The sequence below is a fragment of the Megalobrama amblycephala genome, linkage group LG7 (assembly GCF_018812025.1).
Source record: "Megalobrama amblycephala isolate DHTTF-2021 linkage group LG7, ASM1881202v1, whole genome shotgun sequence".
NCBI classification, from domain to species: Eukaryota; Metazoa; Chordata; class Actinopteri; order Cypriniformes; family Xenocyprididae; genus Megalobrama; species Megalobrama amblycephala.
In genome coordinates, this window is record NC_063050.1 from 8803197 (window position 1) to 8828775 (window position 25579).

The 25579-nt window shown below is 40.7% G+C and overlaps 2 protein-coding genes and 1 long non-coding RNA gene across 3 annotated transcripts in view; 1 reads left to right on the forward strand and 2 right to left on the reverse strand.

Annotated features, from left to right (window-relative positions):
* LOC125271224 (B-cell receptor CD22-like) overlaps positions 1 to 25579 on the reverse strand; it is a 1156500-nt gene that overhangs the window by 843715 nt on the left and 287206 nt on the right. The gene's annotated exons all lie outside the window — the stretch shown is intronic.
* LOC125271198 (hemicentin-1-like) overlaps positions 1 to 25579 on the reverse strand; it is a 987774-nt gene that overhangs the window by 824018 nt on the left and 138177 nt on the right. The gene's annotated exons all lie outside the window — the stretch shown is intronic.
* LOC125271341 lies at positions 8228 to 17536 on the forward strand. Its single transcript, XR_007185579.1, has 3 exons — positions 8228 to 8306; positions 8406 to 8486; positions 17083 to 17536. It is a non-coding gene; the product is annotated as an uncharacterized LOC125271341 (long non-coding RNA).

A 25579-nucleotide genomic window follows, 5' to 3' on the forward strand; every position in this document is an offset into this window, starting at 1 on the left:
CTTCACACCTACATGAGCACTTGGACAAAAAACAGGAATTACATCATGCAAGTAGACAAGACCGCAAGTGTGGATATTTTAATAGGCCTTGGGTTTACCGCTTCTTCTGAGCACCTAAAGGGACACGTGATGAAAAAAAATAAATAAATAAATAAAATATATATATATATATATATATATATATAAGTTACATGCCAACACTTTTGCATTGTGAATAGTGAAAGGGTATAGGGGATGATTTCGGAAATGGCCTGTCTCTCACAAGGGTCACATTGAAAGATACTGCTAGTTTGAAGTTGGACAAGTTAAATACAAATATATGGATACAAAACTGTATCTATATGACTACATTTAGAGTTAGAGATGACAGAGAATCAGACACTATGAAGTGACACACGGCCACTATTAGAAAAACAAGCTTAGAAGATCTCATAAGATTGATGTTTAGACATTCAGAGGAAGCATCTGTAATATTCTAGTACTTAATCAGAAAGTTCGTATTATTGCCAAATTGCTAGTCAAATTTTATCAAATGCACAATTAAGTAATTATTTTCTTGGTTCCTTATGAAGATGCAGATAAGTTTGAAAACATTATAACATGAGCATCTCTGAGAGCATCTCTGTGAACCTGGTGTAGAGTTTTTACTTTTGTTTTATGTGTTTAGTCTGATGTGTTCTCTGTGATGTTACTCTTATGACTTGATAAACTAAACCAACACTAGGTGAAGTGTCATGAATATGGCCACATGTTAAAACATAAGGTGTTAATCACATGTTTCAGAGTATGAGAAACCCAGTGCTGTTTCAACCTGGTTATTTTAGCACTGGCAAAAAAAGGTAAGAGCATCATTTACAAATATTTCTTTAGATTCAGTATCATCAACTAGCTTTTTATTATTATTATTATTTTAACGGTGTGAATAATTCTTTTTTGAAAAATGTACAAAGCTGCTGTTTGTGTTGTAATTGTGGGCTATGGAGTGTAGATTGGAATGAAAATTGAAAGTATTTTAGCATACGGTGGAAAATGTAAAAACATGAAGGGCTCTGAGCTGATACATACAGCATATTAAGATATAAAGGCCTGTACACACCAGGATGAATATCGTACGCATTTATCGGCAGCATTTTCGGAGACATTTTTTGTGTTCATACCCAAGCGATTTTCACTGGCTATGCGCAGAATGAACGTGCAAATTCACTCCCTGACAGTATGTGCCGCTTGTGCTTAACAGTAGTGCAAATAAACATATTTATGATATTAATAAAGTTAAAGAAGATAAAAATGCAGATATAAAATGGCATATATATATATATATATATATATATATATATATGCATATATATATATATATATATATATATATATATATATATATATGACATATGAGAGATGGTAGTCAGAAACGGTAGTGCATGCAAATAAACATTTATGAAATAGATATTCTTGAATGTAAAAGGAAAAAAAAAACGACCTGCACGATCCGTTCTGTGCGTGTGTGCGTGTGTGTGTGTGAGGGAGAGAGAGAGAGTGTGTGTGTGAGGGAGAGAGAGAGTGTGTGGGAGAGGGAGAGGGAGGGAGGGAGAGGGAGAGATAGTATGTGTGTGTGTGTGTGTGTGTGTGTAATATAAACCTGAGTTCACCTACATCGTGGGGACCGGCCCCAAATAATTATAATTAATTATTAAAAATACTAAATGATGTTTTTGTGAGAAAATAAAGGTATGCACAGGTTCCTGTGATGGTTAGGTTTAGGGTTAGGGGTAGGGTAGGGGGATAGGAAGTACGGTTTGTACAGTATAAAATGCATTGCGGCCTATGGAAAGTCCCCACAATTCACAAAAACCTAACATGTGTGTGCGTGTGTGTGTGTGTGTGTGTGTGTGTGAAAGAGAGAGAGAGAGAGAGAGAGAGAGAGAGGTTTTACTCTTAAATAAAACAAGTAATTTCCATTGTCAAGTCATTTCCATTCTCAGTTTGAAATACTCTATAACGTTTCCCCACACTTGTTTGTAGTTCTTTCTTCATGTAAGTGCAGATAGTCTTGGCAGAAATGCATATTATGTTCCTTATTGTCTTAAACAACATTGAAGGGGTTATTTTCCTCATTTAAATTATATAGATATATATTAGCCTATATACACCCATACTAATACAAAATTACTCAACTTGAAAGTTAACTATTAGCAGCTTTTAATTAAAAAAAACGACACAAACCGTCTTTGACAATACTACTGACCTCAGACCAAAACACGTCAAGTTAAGGATGTTAAGCCTTATACCAGCAATGAATCGCAATGGAGAGTATGGAGGAAACTGATCATGTATGTTCATGTAACGACTCACAACTCCTTTATTATTTTGGATTGGCATCCGCGTAATGCATAGCCTAAGCTACATTTAAAAGCATCAAAATAGACCCGCTGTTAAATGTTAAACACAATACAACTAACGTTACACAAATGTGCCGCCTTGCCGTCAAGTGTTCCATTAGTAGGTACCGACAGTGTAGGAAAACCGTGACGTTTTCTACTACGTAATTACGCGCATGCGTGAAACGGATCGTGCAGGTGGAACGGATCAATGTGTGCCCGGCAAGACCGTTTTGTGCTTGAGCGCTAGCAAGTCGTTTTTTACTGTAACTTCAGCAGCTCCAAGCTATGGGAAGCCAAACACACCAAAAGTGGTACGAGGCAGCGGGGTGTTACAAAGCTCGCGCCGCGCTGACATGTCATCTGCGCGGATCAGTGGACCGAGCCGCGCGACCGACTCGTCAGCGCAGCGCGGACGTGTTTTCTAGCGCCACCCAATGGGCAGCGCGGCGCGAGCTAATCTCATCCAATAGTATCCAGCTGCAGACCCGCAGCACCAGTTTCAGAACCGCAGTTTCATGATGTCTACAGTATTTAACAACAATACTTTTAAATAAAGTCATTTTTTCTGTTCATATAGGCCTAATATGCATAAGATATCATGATGTACAAAGAGGAGTTTTTACCAAGTTAATCGATAATGCAAACTATGTTTTGTTAAGGCATGAACTAATGTATAAACTGTGAACAAATACTTGTAACCATATAATTTTGAAAATATATTAATAAATGTGTAACCATATAGTAAAATGTCTCCCTTGACTGTATGTGATATTATTTCCTTATGTTCATGTTGTGAACTTCTGACAAATAGCATAAAGACACAGAGGCATTTAAGGGCATTTAATGTCAAAATATAAGCCTACATGTATTTAATCATTCCAAATCCTTGAACAAGTGAAACATGCATTTAAGCCAATGAGACATCAGAAGGTGTATATGGTGAGTGTATGATATTTCTGTCATGATGTGGTGAACGAATTTATATTTATATATTTATATTACTAAGTATTTGTATTACTAAGTGTCTGCTAGGCTATTGAATCATTTACATTTTATCATTAAAGATTTTTTTGCATTTGTCAAAGATATGTATCGTGTTATGTATCGTGATTATTTGTTTTTTGCTTGTTTTTATTTTATTCTGAGCAGTTTAAATATGTTTTAATCCTATTATTTTAGAAATGTTTTATATCCTATTTGTTTTCAACACACGTTTTACTTGTTCAAGGCTTTTTTTTAAATGGTTATTTTTATTTGACATTAAATAGCCTACGTTACATAATGTAAGTATTATGTGTAACAATTTGAACATGAAGGAAATAATACGATCAAATATACAGTCAAATGTTACACATGTATTAATATATGTTTGAATTAATAAAAAAAATAAAAAAAATAAATCTTCTCAAACTCTGTGTCATTGTATTAGCCTATTTAAAACGTGGAGAAAATAATTTAAAAATAAACGGCGTAGTTGTAGCCTATTCTCGCAGTAGCCTATACACGACTGTGTTTGTATCCGTTCATTGACATTAAGCATATAGGCTGTTTTAAAATATTGCTCTTTGTACATCATGATATCTTATGCATATTAGGCCTATATGAACAGAAAAATGACTTTATTTAAAATTATTGTTGTTAAATACTGTAGACATCATGAAACTGCGGTTCTGAAACTGTGGTGCTGCGGGTCTGCAGCTGGATACTATTGGATGAGATTAGCTCGCGCCGCGCTGCCCATTGGGTGGCGCTAGAAAACACGTCCGCGCTGCGCTGACGAGTCGGTCGCGCGGCTCGGTCCACTGATCCGCGCAGATGACATGTCAGCGCGGCGCGAGCTTTGTAACACCCCGCTGCCTCGTACCACTTTTGGTGTGTTTGGCTTCCCATACAAGCAATTGAACAAGAGCGCCACTTTCATTGGTCTGCCAGTTTTTAATGCAGTGCGTCAAACCAAAAAAAAAAAAAAAAAAAAAAACCCGAGGCGTTGTTTTTTTTTTTAAAAAAATGACACTTTTACGCCTCGCGTTTTTCTCATCGGTTTGCACACTCACATTGGCACCCTTTGTTTAGTCACGAGGTGTTAAACGTCGGCGATAATCGCGCGCAATATTTGTCCCAGTGTGTAGGCTACAGGCCTTAACTCTGGCCTTTGAACTCCACTCTCCAGCAGAGTTTAGCTCCAACCTTCATCAAATTCACCGCCTATATCTTTCTAGTAGAGCTGTAGACCTCGATTAGCTTGTGTTTGATTAGATTTGGAGCAAAACTCTGCAGGAAAGAGTAGAGAACCCCTGATCTAAAGACACTGTTTGGTACTTGGGTAAAGTTGGATTATATTCGCACATTCGGACATCCGTATTCAATAGCCTTGTTAATCACACTACATTGGACATTCAGTGGACATTCACAAGTAAATATGCCTTTAAAACAATACTTGCCTATTTTGATCGACTGTGAAAAATTTCTGTGAAACTGAATTTATCAGAAGTCCGAATGTGCGAATATAAAACCAACTTTACCCAAGTAAAAAATGACCGGTTTGGACTACAACAAGCTTCTTCCCGGGTTGGTGACATCATAAACCCTGTAAAACACGCCCCTGGGAACACGCAACAATGTGGGCGAGGCCATGTGGCGCAGCATAATGAAAGCAGAAGAGTTGTGTACACCGGACGCAAGCAACACGATGCATCAAAAGATAATAGAACCCATTATGATCTGATATTTTCTACACTGGATGCGGCGCTGAAGAAGCTTCCAGAATCTACACGAGTTCAATGCTGGATTTACACAAAGGCTATTAATGAAAGATGAAGCAGTTCCCACTTTAAAAGCAGAAGCTGCTGTTTATTGGCTTCAAACTGTAAGTACGTTTTAATGTTTGTACATGTCTTTTAAACGTATAGTTCTGTTGCTATTTTTGGTTGCATCAATGACATATACAAAGAGCAACTCATTTTTGCTAGCCAGTTAGCTAAATTCTAGTGCATACTTCTCCAACAAACGTCTATGTTCATAGACAAACAGTTGTTCATGCTATAAATTAAACGCTACCTTTACAAAAATGCTACTACTCAGTCATGTATTCGGCTACAGTAAAGCTTTAATCAGGATAAAACCATATATTGAAAGCTAACAAACAGCAGTGACAGCATCTAAACAATTTGACACAAATACAAAAATTAAATACCATTCATAAACGAGGTTCTGCTTGACCCTCTTCATCTGGGTCTGATTCGGCTCAATTTGATACAGCAGTATAGAAGCTATTATTTACATTTCCACTGAAGCAACTAATGGTAAGGGGCGTGGCGTTTCCGGACGCTTCAGCGAATCATGATACACTGGGCCAGCTAACCAATCTGAGCAAATTGCGTATTTCGGAGGGAGTGGCTTCATAGAAGCAGGAAGTCAAACGAGCCGTTCAAATGACAATGGAAACAGAGGTGTAGAATAAAGGTAAAATAGATGACAAATACAGCATTTTCAAAAAAACAAAGCATTAAGACTAAACTGTGCCCCAAAAACACAATCAAGCCTAGAAAAAAAACACTGAACCACCCCTTTAATGTTTGGCCATGTTTTGCTTGTAAGTGTAATAGAACAAATACTGACTGACCAGGGATTGGAGCAGGATTGTTTGTGTTTTGTTGTGTATAAGGTGCACTTTGCATTGTAGATGAGCTCGATTTGCACTAGCCGGAAAAAGGAACTTGAGAAAATGAAGAATGTGTGATAAATCAAAACTTAACAAACACCACCATCGACACATGGAGTGAACTAATGATATTTACATGTACTATAAAAAGTAGTTCTATATTCATGACATCAGAAATAAGCTGCTGTTCATTTGTTGTAGGTGTTGCTCTGATGTCAGTCAGAATGGCTCCTCCTCTTCCTCTGATCTTCCTGCTTATGATTCACGGTGAGTGACTGACTAAAGAGGAAACTAAGCAATTTCCCTCCCCAACATTATTTGTACAAAAGCAGATTCTTTTCTTCACTCTATGAATTCTGTGTTTCAGGGGTTTCTAGTGCTGATTGGGGTGTGAGTTACAGTCCTTCACACATCTGTGCTCTAAAGGACTCATCAGTGATAATGAGCTGCACTTATACATACCCTACTGGATATCAGATTGAGAGAGTGTTCTGGACCAAAACACAAGTTAGAAATACAGAACATCCAGATCTGTCTGAGGACCCTGAATACAGTCCGAGGCTTCAGTATCTGGGAGATAAACAGCAGAACTGCACCATGAGACTGAGTCATGTGACACTGAAGGATTCACACATGTACTATTTCAGATTCATCACTAATATAACAGAAGGAAAATGGCTTGGTGATCCAGGAGTGACTCTTGCTGTCACAGGTGACTTTCATGAGGTTTCTCTCTTCTTCTGTGCATTATGTTGAATAATAATCAGTGTATGACAGCAGCACTAGATATAATGTGTGTGTTGTGTTCAGATCTTCAGGTGGAGTCTCCTGAGAGAGTGATAGAGGGAGATTCAGTCTGTCTGACATGTAAAAGCAGCTGCACTCTGACTGACAGAGCAACATTCATCTGGTACAGAAACTCACAGCCATTAACTGAGAGAAGAGACAGAAACAATGAACTCCTGCTGCAGTCAGTCAGAAGAGAGGATACAGGCAGATATAGCTGTGCTGTACACGGACAAAATCACATCTCTCCTGCTGTTCAGCTCAATGTCATGTGTGAGTACAGATTCATTTGTACTTAAAAAAAAAGAGATTGTGTTTGAATGAGATGATTTCATGTTATTGTTCTTTTAGATCCTCCAGAGAGTGTCTCAGTGTCCATCAGTCCATCTAGTGAAATAGTGTCAGGAAATTCAGTGACTCTGATCTGCAGCAGTGATTCAAACCCTCCTGCAGAAATCTACTGGTATAAAGGAAGAACATTTGTAGGATCTGGAAGAATCTACAGCATCTCAAAGATCAGCTCTGATGACAGTGGAGAATACAAGTGCAGATCCATCAATGAACATGGAGAGAAATACTCTGCTGTGACTTTAAACGTCATGTGTGAGTTAATGATCATCTGCACGTTGTTCACAAATCCACAATTTTCTGATATTTACTGAGAATTTTCGATTGTATCCATTTCAGATCCTCCCAGGAACGTCTCAGTATGGATAAACGGATCTGGTGAAATAGTGTCAGGAGATTCAGTGACTCTGATCTGCAGCAGTGATTCAAACCCTCCTGCTCTGAACTTCAGCTGGTTTAAGGAGAATGAAAGCTCAGCTGTTGGATCTGGACAGAGTTTCAGTGCACTACAGAGTGGACGCTTCTACTGTCAGGCTCACAATCAACATGGATCTCAGAGATCAGACGCTGTAACTGTGACTGTCAAAGGTAGAGAAGCTCATATACTTACATTACTCTTTCTAAAGTGATGCAAATTAATTTACTTTTTTGTAGAACCTCTGGTGATATTGTACTTGTCCATTGGAGTGGTTTGTGGAGCTGCAGTTGTCCTTACGATGTTGCTTGTTTGGTAAGATGCTGTGTGTAATATTTTATTGCAGGTATTTAACTGTATTGTAGATTTTTTTTTTTCATCATAGAAATGAATAAGAATAATTCTACACAAAGTTGACCAGTGAAGATATATGAAATATTTTCCCATTTTGTTTTTTAAGGAGAAGCAGGATGAAAAAGAGAAATGACACACTGGATTCTCAGGTGAGAAAAATGAGTTTGGTTATGGTTAGTTTCCTGATCAGGTAAATGTACTTATGAAATATTGAAAGTCTGAATGCTGTTGTGACTTTATATGGTGTCAGTTACTGATTCTGTTTTCTCTTTTAACGGCAAATATGAATCAATCCAGACCTCATCCTGACAGAAATCAAGCTTCTGATGTTGAGTTGAATGAACCTGTTTATGAAAATGTAACGGTACATCAATGTTATAATTATCATCAGCTGGTGTGGATACTAATATAGTTATTTATTTTGTGTGTTTATTCTGTTTTTTTTTTTCCTTTAATGGCAAAGATGAATCATTCCAGACCTCATCATACGGGACGTCAAGCTTCTGATGTTAAGTTGACTGAACCTGTTTATGGAAATTTAACAGTAAGTTAATGTTATAGTTATCTTCCATTGGTGTGGACGCTAATATAGTCATTTATTTTGTGTATAATCTGTTCTTTTCTTTAATTACAAAGATGATTTAATCCATACTTCATCATGTGTGACGTCAAGCTGGTGATGTTGAGCTGACCGAGCTTATTTATGAAAATGTAATGCTAAGTTAAAGTTATAGTTTTGTCCATTGGTGAAGACGCTAATATAGTTATCATATTTTGGTGTGGACGGTAATATAATTATTGTTATAGTTATTTTTATATATAGTACCATTGTAAAGGTACTTGCAGGAAGGCAGAAGATAAGTTCCAAACGTTTAATATCAAATTCCAACAATGACAGGCAGGCAGCAACTTAATGACACAAATAATTAACTCAAATTATGAACAGCTGATGATGATTAGTGTCCATGGTGACAGACTGTGGCGGGAACATAGAACAAAGGAACACATGTGATCAAAGACAACAAACTGAAAGTCCATTCAAACAGAAACTAAACAGGACATATCGCCCCCCTCCAGCAAGGCGCGACCTTGCGCTGTGGCAGAACAGAGGGAGGGCCGGAGGGGCTCTGGATGAGGATGAGGTGAAGGAGAAGGGTTGGTGAGAGGCAGAAGAGGAGGGATGATGGCAGGATGCGGCGAGTGGATGGTGAAGGTGGGATGACGAGACACTGGCAACACTGATGGAAGATGGTTGATGGCACAGACCCAGAGCTCCCCAGTGGCGACAGCCCACGGCAGAGATGAGGGAGGGAGGAGTCCAGGTGGTGACGAGGCTGACGATAGCTGGGGGATGACCGATGGAGGCGTGACCAATGGATCTGCAAGCACAGACAGAGAGCTGATGGGAACAATCAATATCGCTGGTAGCGGAGGCCCAGGTGATGCCACGGTGATGCCACGGCGATGACTCTCGAAGAGTACCCGAGGGCTGAGGTGGACCCGGTGGGATCAAGGACAGAGGTGACGTCAAGGGGAAGGAGGAACCCACAGCAGTCGTAGGGGTGGAGGGACTGAGTGCAGTGGACGGACCGCAAGTTTGTGACAGAAGTGGTGTGATGACTGACCAAGAGGAGCCGGCAGGATGAGAGAACCCGGAGGAGCTGCAATTCCAAGGGTCGTCGGTGGAGCTGAAGGTGGATGGAGCCAAGACAGAGCCGACAGATCAACAGGCCGAGATGGAGCGAACAGTTCTGAGACCAGAAGCAGAGCTTGACGTCAGAGCAGGGCTCCCAAGGAGATGGCGCAGGGCTGTGGACATCCGCCAGCGGCTGGGCTGGAGGACTGGCTGAGCTCTGGGATGAAGGTAGTGAGAGGAGACTGGACATGACGGTGTTGAGTAGGTTGATTTCCACACATATCAGAGAAATGATTAAATCACAGTCCATGCAGGTGTATGAGGCAGATATGTTAATTTTTTAAATAGTCAATGGTGCTGTTTAAACAGCAATGATGGTACCGGGTGGGATAGGGTGGAATATGACAAGTCCTCGTTGAAGTCAATCAGCCAGTCCTTTTTCTATCCTCACAAATCCCTCCTCCTCAGATGTCGTGGGCTCACTCCCCTGGTCAAACTCACGATGGAGCTCCACTTCTGGGGTTAGGGTCAGCCCTGGCCTTTTCTCCTCTGGTTCTAGTTGACGTGTCGCAGAGGGTGGTAGCTCTCCCTTCTGTAGGGGACACACATGAGTGCTCCACGGTCAAAGGTGGTGATTCAGGCTCTGGGTCTAGCAGGGTCCTGGTTCAGGGATGGATGCTCTCCAGACACCTGATGATGGCTTCTCTCCAGTTGAGATTGGTGGTATCTGGGAGGTCCACGGGGTGGTGAAAGTTTGCCCTGATCCAGAACATTGATTTCAGGGTCGTCAAAGGGGCAGGTGAGGGCAAGGTGAAAAAAAACACAGTTTGCGGCGTAATCCATTTGTGGTCCGATCATCTGTAATGGTAACAAATGAAGGCAGAAGATAACTTCCAAACGTTTAATATCAAACTCCAACAATGGCAGGCAGGTAGTGTAAACACATAGGTATGGTGACTGGGAGGGGACATGTTCAGTTCACTTAGTTTTGTCGTGGCCACGACATATAAACTCGTGGGAACGTGATAATATGTCGTGGCCACGAGATCGTTTTGTCGAGGTAACGACATCCTTATGTCGTGGCCACGCGATGTAAAGTCGTGGCCTCGAGATCATATGGTGAGGGAACGAGATATTTTTCTCGTGGCCACGACTTCATTATATTGAGGGAACGACATCTATTTCTTGTGGCCATGAGTTACATGTGTAAACAACGCGCGCTACCATAGCAACCTGGAATTAAGAATGATAAAATAAGTGCGGAATTAAAAAATTATTATTTGAATGCTGTCTATATAGTCAACATCGCGCGCAATTTAATAAGCTATAAATAGCCTATTGCGCACAATGTTGCCACTATTGCATTCAAATGAAGTTTATCAATTTCATAACAAACTTCATTTAATGATAATGAACAGTTATCCATCCCATCTCACAGCCTTTTTAATCTGATCGTGTCTTTATAATAATAATAATTATTATTGTTATTATTATTATTAATATGCATATTAAACCTAAATAAAATGAATAAAATGATGAACAAAATTAAATTTTTTGTCTAGGCTATATCAGTGAATGGATTTTTTTTTTTTTTTAGCTTAAATATTCTTTTAACATATAACCAATTAATAATAATAAATTATTCGAACTTCATTCAAATGCTGTCACGGGCACGAGGGTCTACAAATGATAACAGACGCTCATTTATCCTATCTTCACGGCTACAATACAGTCATAAAGTCACATTTTATTGGCATGATCTGGCATTTAAAGTATTTAAAAAATATACTGCCCTACAAAGCAAAAAGGCAGTAACTGCATTTTTGGTCAAAAATTAGTTATTGTCATTTTCATGACATTCAAGGCATCCTTTGTTATGTGACAAAACATCTTATCTGAAATGTGTGTCGTTTTGGAGAAAAATGGTAGTTGTTTGTACAGTAACTGCAAAAAGCCCTAGTGAAACAAAGCATGAGTACAGTAACATCCATTACTGTATTCTTGTTATGTTTTACCTAACAAAAAATAACCGTGTTGCTGCGCAGTGAAGTTACTGTTTCCATGGTGAACACACACAGCTGATTTCGCGGCATCCTCGCAAGTCGCGGGGCGGTTTTTACATTTGCGATTTCACCCTTCTAACTTCACACAAATTTTGTTTGAGATGGCACAAAGCCGAGGAAAGAAGATGGTCGAACTGGCGTTGAAAAGAAAATACCCGGAGAATGGTAAGTAACAGTGACAGATTAAACATTAAGAGGCTAGGCTATCACAATATAAGCACTTGTCAGCTGCCAGGGCGGGACTTCCTCTCAGAGGTCCAGTCAGATAGCATTATGCTAATTAACAGGCGATGTTTTAAATAGCTTTGCTTACCTGCCCCTGATCCTCCCTGCTCCTAGCTGTAACTTTATCCTCTGTAACTTCACATCATCGCCGATGCCATGTCATCATTTTGTTGATCATGTCACAAAGTTATAATCCAACCAGCGGTGGAAAAATATTCAATAACTAGAAAAGCACTCGGTGAGCACTAACCTCTGTCAAGGTAGCCTATTAGGTCACTGAGGCAATACTAATTCCAAATGTCCCGTGTTCCGGATCACCACCAAAATGTAGTCATCAGGTCCTTATACCCATGTTGTCCGAAAATGTCATCCAAATCCGTACAGTACTTTTCGAATTATTTTACTAACGAACAGACAGACAGAAACAGCACCAAAAGATAACCTTTGGCCGGAGGTAAAACTTCTAAAGGCATCAGGCTATCCCATAACATCCAAGCAGCCACCGTGATCTTCTTCGCTCTTATTAGGCTAACTTACATGAACGGCGTCTTCTTTTTTCATAGGCTAAGTTAATCATTCACGGCGTTGTTGTCCAGCAGGAGAATATAACTGTCCATAAACACAGCTATCAGTGTAACGTGACAGGTGTTCAACTTAAAACACACTCTCTTCACAGCCGCTGTTTGAAGACTATGTCCGCTGTTTAGAGCAGTTAGCGAGTTGTGAGCAAAACTGACATCTTTCTCTTTAGTAAGCATCCATGCTTTCAACAAAAAACAAACTTCCGCAGGTATTTACGCCCCCTCCCTCTCCCCCCTTAGCTCTCAGACTCAAACACATTGGTTCCTGTTCCTAAGCATTTATTTATTGCATGGCTTCTTCTTCTGAATATAAAATTATATGTTTAATTTGGATTCCCCTAAATTATATTAAAATGTTGTCCCTCTGCATGACTGCAAACTTCTATGTTTTATCCTATTATTGTAGGCCTAATGTAAATATGAAGCCAGGTTGCGTTTTTGTGTGTTGGCTTTATTTCGTTCTTCATTTTCATTGAGGGTGCAAAATTATTAATTTATTATTGTGTTAGCCTAATTCGTGCATTATTTTGTCATATATATATATATATATATATATATATATATATATATATATATATATGTATGTCCATATAATAGGGATTTACATTCATGCCACTAATTTTCTCTCTTTTGTATTTTAGATACACATGTAGGTATTCCATCAAAGAGGCAGCAAGTCCTGCCCCCCACTGAAGAAATGGAGTGGACCATCCTGGACACTTTTCTGGATACCACCAGCGTGGACAGCTTATACGATGACATTACAGACCCAGATTATGTCCCAACCCATACGATGACACAGACTGAAGTGGAACTTGGAGACCCAGAGGAACAAGTTCAAGAGCCAGAGCCACAGCCAGAACCACAGCCAGGGCCACAGCCTGAAGTGGAATCACGTCGACCACCAATGAGAGAGCCATGTGGTGCCAAATGTCGAAGACGGTGTACAGACCATATTTCAGAGGAAAGACGGAGGGAGATATGGAGTCAATACTGGGAGATGACCTACACAGAAAGACGATCATGGATGTTTTACTCAATTACCTCAATGCCAACCAAAAGAACAACAACCGGCCCAGAAAGTCGCCGTGGCTGCTCATTCATCTACCGGCTGCAAAACCAGAAAGGAGAGCCAAGACAGGTCTGCAAAATGTTTTTCCTGTCATCATTGGGCTATCACCCTAAAAATGACAGTCTGGTCATTTCCATGATGGGGAAGTCAAACACCAGGCCACTGGTTCCACCCAAGGACCAGAGAGGAAGGCAGGCTGCAGTCAACAAGATGGACGTGAAGACCCTTGATGACCACATTGAGTCCTTCCATCCTTGTGTGAGCCATTACAGACGGGAGCATGCCCCAAATCGACGGTACCTGCCAAGTGACATCACTATAAAGATGATGCATTCAGACTACCTGGATAAAGGAAACACCTGCTCCTATGAAGCATACAGGAAGATTGTAAAAGACAAAAAAATCAGCTTTGCCAAACTTGGGGAGGAGCAATGTGAGGACTGTTTGGAACATGCTGAACATGCGAACTGCCACACAGGGGAGACTGAAAGCTCAGATTGCCCAGAGTGCCTAAGGTGGAACAAACATAAGCAGTCTGCCCTAGAGAGCCGCCAAAGCTACCAGGCAGATGCAGAGAGGGACTGGCCGGACATGACATCAGTTCGGAGCGTGGACCTCCAGAAGGTGATAATGCTGCCACGCATGCCAGGAGTCAAGTCAGCAGTATTTACTCGTCGCATCATGGCATACCACGAAACATTGGTATGCCATGATGGGAATGGCTGGGCGAAGTGCAGCGGAAATTACATCAGCATACACAACTGCATTGGAGAAGGAGCGGGATGTACGCCACAGCATATTCTGGGTGGACAACTGCAGTGCACAGAATAAGAACTGGTGCCTTCTATCCTCACTCGTCACTCTTGTGAACAGTGACACCATTTCACAGGAGGACATCACACTAAAGTTTTTTGAGAGGGGACACACGTTCATGAGTGCAGACAGTTTCCACCATGGTGTCGAGCAGCAAATGAGGAGCCGTCCAGGTGGTGTGGTCTACGACTTCGAGGACTTTGTGAGTGTTGTGGCAAGCTCCAACTCCAGGAAGGTGGATGTTGTCAAATTGGAGAATGCCAATGTGCTAGATTGGAGGGATGGCCACTCCACCGTCAAGGTCAAGAAAGCGCAAGCACCAAAGCTCAGGGAGATGGCAGAGATACAGGAGCGGCATGGCTCCAAGAGCCTCTTTTACAAACTATCCCATACGAAGAATGAATTTATGGAATTGGACTTCCTAATGAAAAAATTCTTGCTGAAGGTGCCCACTCTTTTGCGACCACAGAATAGAGGGGTTGAGGAGGTCAACAAGAGAGACATAATCTGTAATCTTTGTCCTCTCATGCCACCAAACAGGAGGGTGTTCTGGTATTCCCTGCCTGTGAGCAATGTTGTGGAGGATGAGGAGTAATAACCATATGAAATGTGGTGTTCATGTTCACCAATTAATTTGATTTCTATTATTTTATTTATATTTATTTATTTATATATATATATATATATATATATATATATATATATATATATATATATATATAATCTGTAATCTATATACAATCTATTATTAAATGTATGTTTACTAATTTGAAATATCTGTCCCATGTATTCATTTCATTCAGTACTTTGTGTTTATAAACCTACTGAAACAGATACTGCACCATATAAAATCAACTTGTTTATCTTATTTATCATCCTAAAAGTTTAAAAAGCCTTAGAAACACTTAGACACAATTATTTTGTTTTGCTCTGTTGAATTGGAGTTTAACTTGCCTATATTGCTCCAAAGAAAAGTTGTTTTGGAGTGCTTTAACATTAATGTGATTTGTAGGTATAGCAAATACTACTATTACAGATACAGAAACACACATTAATCTAATACTCACAAATAATAATGTGGTCCTAAAATAAATGGTCCCCATTTGGACCTTGATACAGCTTAGCAATGTGAGACTTTAAGCAGCCGTTTCAGCACCAGAACAGCTTCCGGGTGGAAAATATTGACCTAAAATGGTCAAATTAGTTTGGGTTTGGTATATCCATGTTCAGGAAAACAAATGGTTCCAATTATTTCAGATACAGTGTATCTAAGACACCCATAGCCCAAGTTGTGGCAAAATAGTTTTTGGAGAATCTGTAGTTACTGCCTTTTTTCTTGGTATGGTGTCTCACGTTTTTGGTAAGTAATACAAAGCAATAATACAGTAACTGCAAAATAGGGGTAAAATATCAAATTAAATATGAGGATTGATATGTACAAAGAATAAGCTAATATAAAGTAACATAACAGCAACATGTCCAATAATCTACCTACAACTACTTAGCTGGATGATAGGATAACTCTTAAGTCATTTTTCTCAGTTCTGCACTCTGCGTAGTTACTGCCTTTTTGCTTTGTAGGGCAGTATAGCTAACAACATAATATAGGCCTACAGAAAGGATACACGAAATGATGGGGAAATAAAGCAAATAGGGCTACATAACAATGAATAAAAAACATTTAACCAATAATGATATCCTAATAATAATAATAATAAATAATATAAAAATATGAAATAAAAAATTAACAATCAGTGAATGGATTTAAAAGACTGTTGGATGTGATAAAAATATACATATTCTAATATTTATTGATAAACTTCATTCGAATGCTGCTTTAGGCATCGCACACAACACAATAGGCAACATGTTAATTACTTCTTAATTCCGCTCTTTTTCTTAATTAAAAATAAATATTATTATAATCTTATTCATTTGTGATCATTCCAGGTTGCTATGGTCGCGCAGGTTGTTTACACATGTAACTCGTGGACATGAGAAATAGATGTCGTTCCCTCAACATAATGAAGTCGTGGCCACGAGAAAAATATATATCGTTCCCTCACCATATGATCTCGAGGCCACGAGATCGTTTTGTCGAGGTAACAACATCATTATGTCGTGGCCTGAGATCATATGGTGAGGGAACGACTTATTATCACGTTCCCACCAATTAATATCACGTTCCCACAATTAATATTTTGTGGCCACGACATATTATCACGTTCCCACGAGTTTATATGTCGTGGCCACGACAAAACTAAGTGAACCGAACATGTCCCCTCCCGGTCACCGTACATAGGAGTGCAGGACAGTGAACAACTTCATGACACAGATGACTAACTGAAATGACGAACAGCTGATGATGATGATGATGATGATTAGTGTCCATGGTGACAGATTGTGATGGGAACATAGAACAAAGGAACACATGTGACAACAAACTGAAAGTCCAAGCAGAAACTAAACAGAGCTAAACATGAAAACCATCCGTTGGTGTGGACACTAATATAGCTATTGTTGTGCTTTATTGTTAGCATCTATTGTTGTATAACCACAGTAATATAGTTATTATTATAGTTTGTGGTGTGATGGGTCAACACACTATGATTTAACGATGAAGACCTGATACACTAAATATAATTTACTGTTTAAGATAAAGTAACTCAAGTCATTTTATACCAACCTGACAGTTAAAGTGTATTAAATATTAATGTATTCATTCTTTAATTCTGTCTTTCTATTTTCAGCCTGTGATGAAGAAGCCATAGTGTTTTGGACAAATGGCAAAATATTTTACAGCTTTATCATCTCTCTGTGGGTGGAGCTCTGAATGATTGACAGGAGTGTCACGTGTCACATTTATTTGTTTAGCAGATGGTTTTATCCAAAGTGACTTACAAATGATGAACATAATTTAACAATATTTACTACTACACAATGTCAAGTTTAAAGTATAACATAGATCAATGCTGGAGCTTAAGTGAAATGCAGTATAAATATTGTCAGTATAAATAAGTCTGTCCCAGTGAAGATGTCATACTTTGCGTGTTCTTTGCACCACCTGCTGGTGACTACAAACCAATGTATCATTTTTTTTTCTTTTCTTTAATTAACGAAAGTGGATCTGTGATTTTCAATGTGAAATAAAAATCTTATAAAGCCATACAACAGCTTTGTTATTAGCTTATTTACTACTAATCTGGCACTGTTGGCCACCAAATCATTTGTGGTCGTGTTTCTAAAAGCTTTTTCAGCGCTACACACAGTCACATTTAGTCTTATTGTTTAAATTAAATTTTCTTGATTTTTTGCGAGTACCATGCTTCACTGTAAGGAACCCCCCATTGGCCCAGAAACGGAGTCCGACGGCGTTGGGCGAAGGTTAACGCGTGTATTCCTTTTCAGCGTCTCTGTGAAGTTCACTTAATTTCACTCGTTTAATCTGACTCCAATTTCAAATGATTCTTATTCTTAGGTTGTGTTCCCAATTAGAAATTAATCATTTGTTATGTATTAATTTAGATATTTGATTATTCTGGGTAACTCTTATTTTCAATTATTCTTTCATTACGGACCCATATCACTTAGAAAAGTCACTTCGGCCGTTAAGTTCTTTTCACAATCACAAACTCGCCAGTTCTGGTCTTAGTCAGAGGGTGCAGAGTTTACTAATGCATTTGAGTCGAACCGCCACATGCTTGTTCATACAAAAACACAGTTTTCTTAGTCACGATACTGCAACTTGCTAAGCCAGTTTATAAACAAAAATCAAAAGGTCCCATGATGTGCAACATGCTCCTTTCATTGAGCCTTTAGTTTGACATATCCTGATGCAGATTTGCGGAAATATGGACTCCAATAATCTACCGGTCATAATGATTTCAGAAGAATCCAGAGTAAATCAAATATAACATTTTATTTGTCAAGTAAAAATGTCAATTTCATAGTTTTACAATTAGAAGCCAATTCAGAAATAATAAATGCATAACATCAATTACTTGAAGAAATGCATATACACACAGTGATGTGTGAATGTCTTCAGACATTCACTCATATCTGCATGGGGGTTCTGGTTACAGAAGATCCCCCCTGACTGCTTTGCACTTTACCTTTTATACCAGGACCAGAACAAAAGGATTGTACATTTTTATTACACCAACACCTGTTTTGGGGGAAGAGGAGTGGGTTTTCACAGAAGGCACCACCCAAAGATAGGACAGAATTTTCCTTAGTTTTCAATCTTCTTCATAATACCAGTGACTGCTGTGAAATTGAGACCATTTTACCAATCGCACTGAGACATTTAAAATCATACTAAACATGAAAGGGAAAAACAATATATATACAAGTTACATTATACATAGAATATAAACTTTCAGTGACTTGAGGCAGGGGGAAGGAGAGTGTGTGTGTGTGTGGGGGGGGGTGGGGGGGTGGGGGGTTCGGGGGGGGATTTGTGAATCATTTCAGGCAAAAAGGCTTTAGCAATAGATGCCTGTTGACTGTCTATGGAAACCCATCTTAGAGGTTGTTCCATATTATTAAGCAAGTCACAGTTCTCATGCAAAATGGGGAGGAAGAAAGATCTTTCTGAAGATGAAAATACCTGTTTGCTGCTCAACACTGGCTTTTTTTTATAGCTGCCCTTTTAATACAATGAATTTTTTTTGACATGTTGACAAGCGAGTTCTGCTGTGCTCTAAATCACTCACAAATCTTATGATAATTCGATAATCTCCATTCAGTTTTCACACAATATTAGTTGTTTTCATGCCTTTTGCACAACATTGGACCATTTCATGCTTTTCATCTTCAGAAAGTGCGTTTTATAAGTGCATGGCATGATGGGTTTTGGTCTAAAATCAAGAATGTCACATAGTTTAACTGCTAAAATGTAAGAGTACAATGTACAATTACAAATTAATAATATGTTGAAAATAATCATACATGGGGGTGAGTTGTGCCACTGGCACAACTTAACCCAGGCCCTCTGGCACAAATCACCCCGGACCCACAAGTTTTAAAAAACTAGCATGATCCAGCAGTTAAGAGCTAACATCATGCTAACTGTATAGACTCATTGTGTAGCCTGCTAAAGCACTAAAACATGTGTGAAATGTTTTCAAACTTATATATAATTGTTCAGACACTACAATCAAAAAACCTTGATCATAGAAATTTTACTTTGAAAGGGAAAAAAGTTTTTTTTAGCTAAAATGTGCTTTCCTCTCATGCCATGTGTCTCTCTTCTTTGGAGGATGAGTAAAATGGATGGCTTTTCAAAATTATGTGGTCACATGACCAATTTCTTCTATGGTTTTCCAGAAACAATGGGTGGAACTACTTCCCCCCTGGCACAAATCACCCCACTCTCCCCTATGAGGTGGGAAATGGCAAAATTATAGTATGCAGAGATTTTAATGCTCACATTGTGGGGAAGTACAAAACATGATTATTGAAGAGTTTATGGATGACAACCAATGAGTATGTCTAAAGATGGGAGAGGAACTATGATGCAGGTGGGTTTAGGAGTGGAGTTAGAATCAGGCAGTCAGGTAGTGACTTCAATGAGGAGGATAATAATTTGGCAGAGAGTCGAAATTCATCACAACACCGGTTAAGTGTGCAAAATGCATCAAACGTTCAGCCAACGTCTGAGGCTGAGACTATGTTGTCAGTTAGAAAGTCATGAAATAAAAGTAAAGTACAAATAACAATTGATGTCAACAATTTTTGTGAAATAAATTTGCTTGGTTTTTAAAAAAATACACTGTGCACTAGTGTACATAGTGCATATAAAAACATCACTTTAAGTTAAACATATTATGAAAATTGTAAAGGATATCGTATTAGAATATTCAACCTGTCTTTCCTTTGCTTGTCAGCTTTGACTTTATTTGGCCAGCAGATGTCCTCTGTGTGCAGTGTGCAAAGTCATTTCATAAATGAACTCTCACATCACTAGTCTTATCATAATAAATGAATAATGCATGCCAGCACTAGCGCCCTCTACAGGAAGAACTTCAGATATATTACTCATCCCATTAAAGTTCATCCCAAATGTTTCCTCATCTACATCTGCTGCATGTGAGCTTAAAGAGCTGGTACTTCGGGTCTGTGTGCGTCAGTCAGCCAAACAAATGTCATTTGAGATGAATGTGAATGCTAACAGATAGCTTGTAGGTATTATATAGACATTGTTAAGATATTTATGTTACCTCCTTGAGATATTCACAGTTCTTCAGCATCATCTATGATGTCTCGTCTGTCCATGGATGTGTTCTGAAATCATTCCTCAGTCAGAGGAAGCAACTTCACACTTATAGTGCACTATTTTAGGGTACAGACATTTGTAGTGGCATAGAGAGCACTCATTCAATCCCATAATACATTGCAATAATGAGTGTACAATGGAATGGTGACTGGTGCAGAAAATGGTGCTCAATCATCCTTATTCACTCTTTCGAGTGGACTACAGTGGGCCTGTCCAAATACCCACTCTTGAGGTCATGGCTATTTGAGAGCGTTTGCATGTGACAGGAAGTGAGCAAGACTGCCCCAGGTCTAAAAAAGGCAGTGCCCTTTTACAAATACTCAAATATGCTTTGTGTATCCCATCATGCATCATGTTCAGAAACTCACGTTCCCCAAAATGTTGAGGAAAATATTCCAAACTAAGTTAAATTAGATATTGTAATCAAAATATAATCGTGTAAACTCTTGCATTTGTACATCAGGTTATCAAAAGCTCTACACACACTAGCAGTCTTCACACCTACTTGAACACTTGAGCCAAATACAGGAAATACGTCATAGACAAGTGGTCAAGCGCAAAGACTGCAAGTATGAGTATTTTAACAGGCCTAGGTTTTATTGCTTCTTCTGAGCACCTAAAGGAAAAAAAAAAAAAAAAAAAAAAAAAAAAAATATATATATATATATATATATATATATATATATATATATAGAGGGGATTTTGGAAACAGCCCATCTCTCACAAGGGTCACACTGAAAGATGCTGCTAGTTTGAAGTTGGACAAGTTAAATACAAATATATGGATGACAGAGAATCAGACACTATGAAGTGACACACGGCCACTATTAGAGAAATAAGCTTAGAAGATCTCATAAGATTGATGTTTAGACACTCAGATGAAGCATCTGTAATATTCTAGTACTTAATCAACAAGTTATTATTATTGACAAATTGCTAGTCAAAGTTTATCAAATGCACAATCAAGCAATTATTTTCTTGGTTCCTTATGAAGATGCAGATAAGTTTGAAAACATTATAACATGAGCATTTCTGAGAGCATCTCTGTGAAACAGTGTAGAGTTTTTACTCTTATTTCATGTGTTTAGTCTGATGTGTTCCTCATGATGTTACTCTTTTGACTTGATAAACTAAACCAACACTAGTTGAAGTGTCATGAAGATGATCACAGAGGTGTTAACCACATGTGTTTCAGAGTGTGAGAAACCGTCTCAGGTTACGTATGTAACCATGGTTCCCTGAGAACAGGGAACGAGACTCTGCGCTGACTGCGCTAGGGGATCGCCCTCCGTGACCCGTGCTCGAAATGCCAAAAATCACCACACTCCAATCCTATTGGCCGGCGACAGCCTATCACGTCAAACGGCGCGAACCGTGACGTATAAAGGGAGCGCCTGGGGAAACAGCCGACATCTTTTTGTCTTTGAGCGACTGTAGCAGGCATCCCGCAGCATGGCATGAAAGCGCAGAGTCTCGTTCCCTGTTCTCAGGGAACCATGGTTACATACGTAACCTGAGACGTTCCCTTTCGAAAGGGAACTTCTACTCTGCGCTGACTGCGCTAGGGGAACGATATACCCACGCCACCATGCTAGAGGAGAATGCCAGTCCAAATGTCTGGACACACATCCGGCAGTTCCAGGGAAAAACCGGGGACAGAACTCCAAGGCTGTCAGTGACAGCATTCCCTACAGCCAACAGCCCAAGCTGAGCCTAAAAGAGGCCATCCGAAAAAAGCCTACCAAGGCTGCTCGAGCATCTGGAACCAACACCCCGAGAGGGGGTGGTCCCTTTAAGGGAATGTGGCCAAGGAACCAAAGGAACCTCGGCCAGTCACTCGGGGGGAAAATCCGTCCCGCTGCCACCAAGGAGGCCTAGCCAGATCCAGCGAAGCTAAATCTGGCCAAGCCAACCTTGTCTGATATACAGAATCTCCAAGCGCAAACTCCAAAGAGGAGAGCAGGAAAGAGCGACTGCAAAAGGCAGTAAGCAACTCAAACCCACACGCAGAGACGGGCATCCTGGAGAGCGGAACTCAGCTAAACGCTATGGACCCTCGTATGAGGGGAGTACAACCACTCATCCAAGGATCTACTCAGCCGTTAACAAGGTGCTGAGGAGGCTGTGCGCTAAAGACCCCTGACTCAGGGGAGCACAAACCAGCCTGGGGGCCGGTCTAACGGGTGACTTCATAGAAGTCTACAACCAAACCAGCTTAGGGAGCTAAGCACAATTACGCAGTTAACCCCGAAGGGAAGTACAAAGCTCAACCTAACAGACAGACCGTAAAGCGGGCACATAGTCATGGAGGCCGGGAAAAAGGGCCTGCAACATAACCAGAGTTCACCAGAGGACTGAATGCAGACGGCGGTAGCCCAGGATGGCCTGTAGGGCCACACCCTATTGCATAACAAGGTGGAGCAAACACCAAGACATAACAGCTGCAAGTGCCCACGAGACAGCCCGTCCAACACAAACCAACGAGCAGTGCACTCGGTGAAGTACCTTTCTACTCTTTAAGCAAGAGGAGTACAACATACGCCATCATGCGCTAAGGAAAGGCCCCGTGGGCCTATAATCCCAGCAGGCACGTGGCATCAGCTCGTGGCAGTGTTATCAGGGTTCAGGCTAAACAGACCGACTACACAGGAGGTCATAGCTGCAAGTGCCCACAAGACAGCCAGTCCAACACAAACCAACAAGCAGTGCACTCTGTGAAGTACCTTTCTACTCTTTAAGCAAGAGGAGTACAACATACGCCATCATGCGCTAAGGAAAGGCCCCGTGGGCCTATAATCCCAGCAGGCACGTGGCATCAGCTCGTGGCAGTGTTATCAGGGTTCAGGCTAAACAGACCGACTACACAGAAGGTCATAGTCAACCCGAGACCCGGCCAGCCGGCAAAACCATCCCTTTTGCTGTCGAAGGTCAGCACGCTCCACAGGAGGCCTTTACGGCCTACGCGACATCAGCCACTAAAGTTCTAGGAGCAAAAATAGAACCCGGTAATTTAGACAGGGAAAATATTTTAGCTCGACTAGAGCTAAAGGGAATAAACGCACAAAATACTCAGTAAAAACATCTTTTACTCTCAGCGAGAGGAGTACCAAGCTAAACTCCGACATGCTAGCAAAGGAAGGCCTGAAACGGCCTGTAACCTTAAAAATGCGCGGCGATAGCTAGTGTGTTAATACAACACCCAAGGGGTATGAGACATACAGAAACCCATACAAGCAGTGCCAACATGCTAAATAAAACATGAAAGGAGGCCCCAACGGGTGCCAACAACTTCCATAAACACCTGGCAACAACAGAGTGACGTATGACTCATCATGGAATGATGCCCGTACATGACCAGCGTAGCTGGGCCAACAGGAAGCTATAAAAGAGGCCTGGAGAGGCCTGCTATTTTAAGAACCATGTGGCACTAGCCCGTGGTCATGACAGGGCCCTAGCTACAAGGAAGGGCCAGTATAGCCTAAAATGACAAATTTAAGGGAACTAGCTACACAACCTGAGCCTAGGCATACACATTCCAGCAGGCAATGTTAATCATGCTAAACAGCGTGAGCGTAACCAGCATCATAGACCAACAGCGCTGTATCCAAACAAGCTGCATACAGAGAGGCTAAAAACAAATAGCCAACAATCAAACAGCAATGAACCCCAGATGCTGTGGTGCAAACGACCGGGAGAGGTCGGGTAAACAAAATTCCCTACACTCATCCTGAGTGTGCGATCCAACAGGTGATGCACTCAGTGAAACACAAACCCTAACCGGGGAGTACAACAACAACACCGTATTCATATATAGAGGCCGGATAAAGCCTGCTATCATAAAAAACAGGTGTAACCTGTGGCAGCACAAGCACGCTCACATAACACGCCTGCATAAACATATGAAGGGGAAATATGGGCAGAAAAACGGCCAGCAACTTCCTCAGAAGGAGGCCAGAACTAGGAACTATACAACCGCAGGGGGATAGTCATAATAGGGGGATGTAAACAAACACACACCTAACCTAGTTCTAGCCTAGCCGCTAGCTAAGGACTGCATGTAGACCAAGCTACACTCGGGCTACAAATTCCCAAACACATGGAGAAAGCAGCGCGAGCGACAGCATTAGGTGGCCGAAAAACCGGCCAACACATAACTGACGATAGCGAAAGCTAGTTCTAGCTATACACAGTATCAGCCGAGAAGCTATACCAACGCTAAACAACAAAGCGGCCATAAAGAGCCTGCCTGTAACAGTCAGCCTAACATACAGTTATTTGCCCAAATAACCCCTTAAAAACATGAACAGATGACAACTATATGCACGGGAAGCTATACAGGAAAAGCAAGGTCTATATTGAGAATGAAAAATGGACCTGGCTTACCTTCTGCGGCTCGTAGAACGCAGATTCCTCCCCGATTCATCACACAGATGGGGAAAATCCAAAGTCCCATAAGCCTAAAAGCACTTTCACTATCAAGCCAGACGGCAGGCCATTAGGAATATATTCATCATAGGCCCGCAACATCAGCCCGACTGTAAAGCCCGCAGCATATAGATGTCACAAACGCTACCGGGAGGCGAAGGAAGAGCGAGGGCGAGAAAAAGCCCTCGCGAGAGAGGGGATCGATTACCGGCGCTGCTGGCGCCGCTCCTCGATCACCTCCCTCAGGTGTTGCTTCTTCCTTCTAGCGTCTCGCCGTCTCTGCGACTTACTCCGAGGAGGAGGAGGCGCACGAGCGGCGACACTTTCCCTCTGAGCCCGCCTCTGAGCCTCGGCTCGAGACGGCCCGGGATCTCCCGGCTGTCTGGGCCCAGAGCTGGATCTGAGCGGGATGCAAGATCTAGCGCGTCTTCGCCTCCCTGATCAAGATCCGTAAGCAGATCAGGCTGGTACGCCAGAAGCACCGTCATAGTGTGCAACGCCGCACCAGCCTGACCTGCAGCGGCGTAAGCCCTGCCATTCAAACG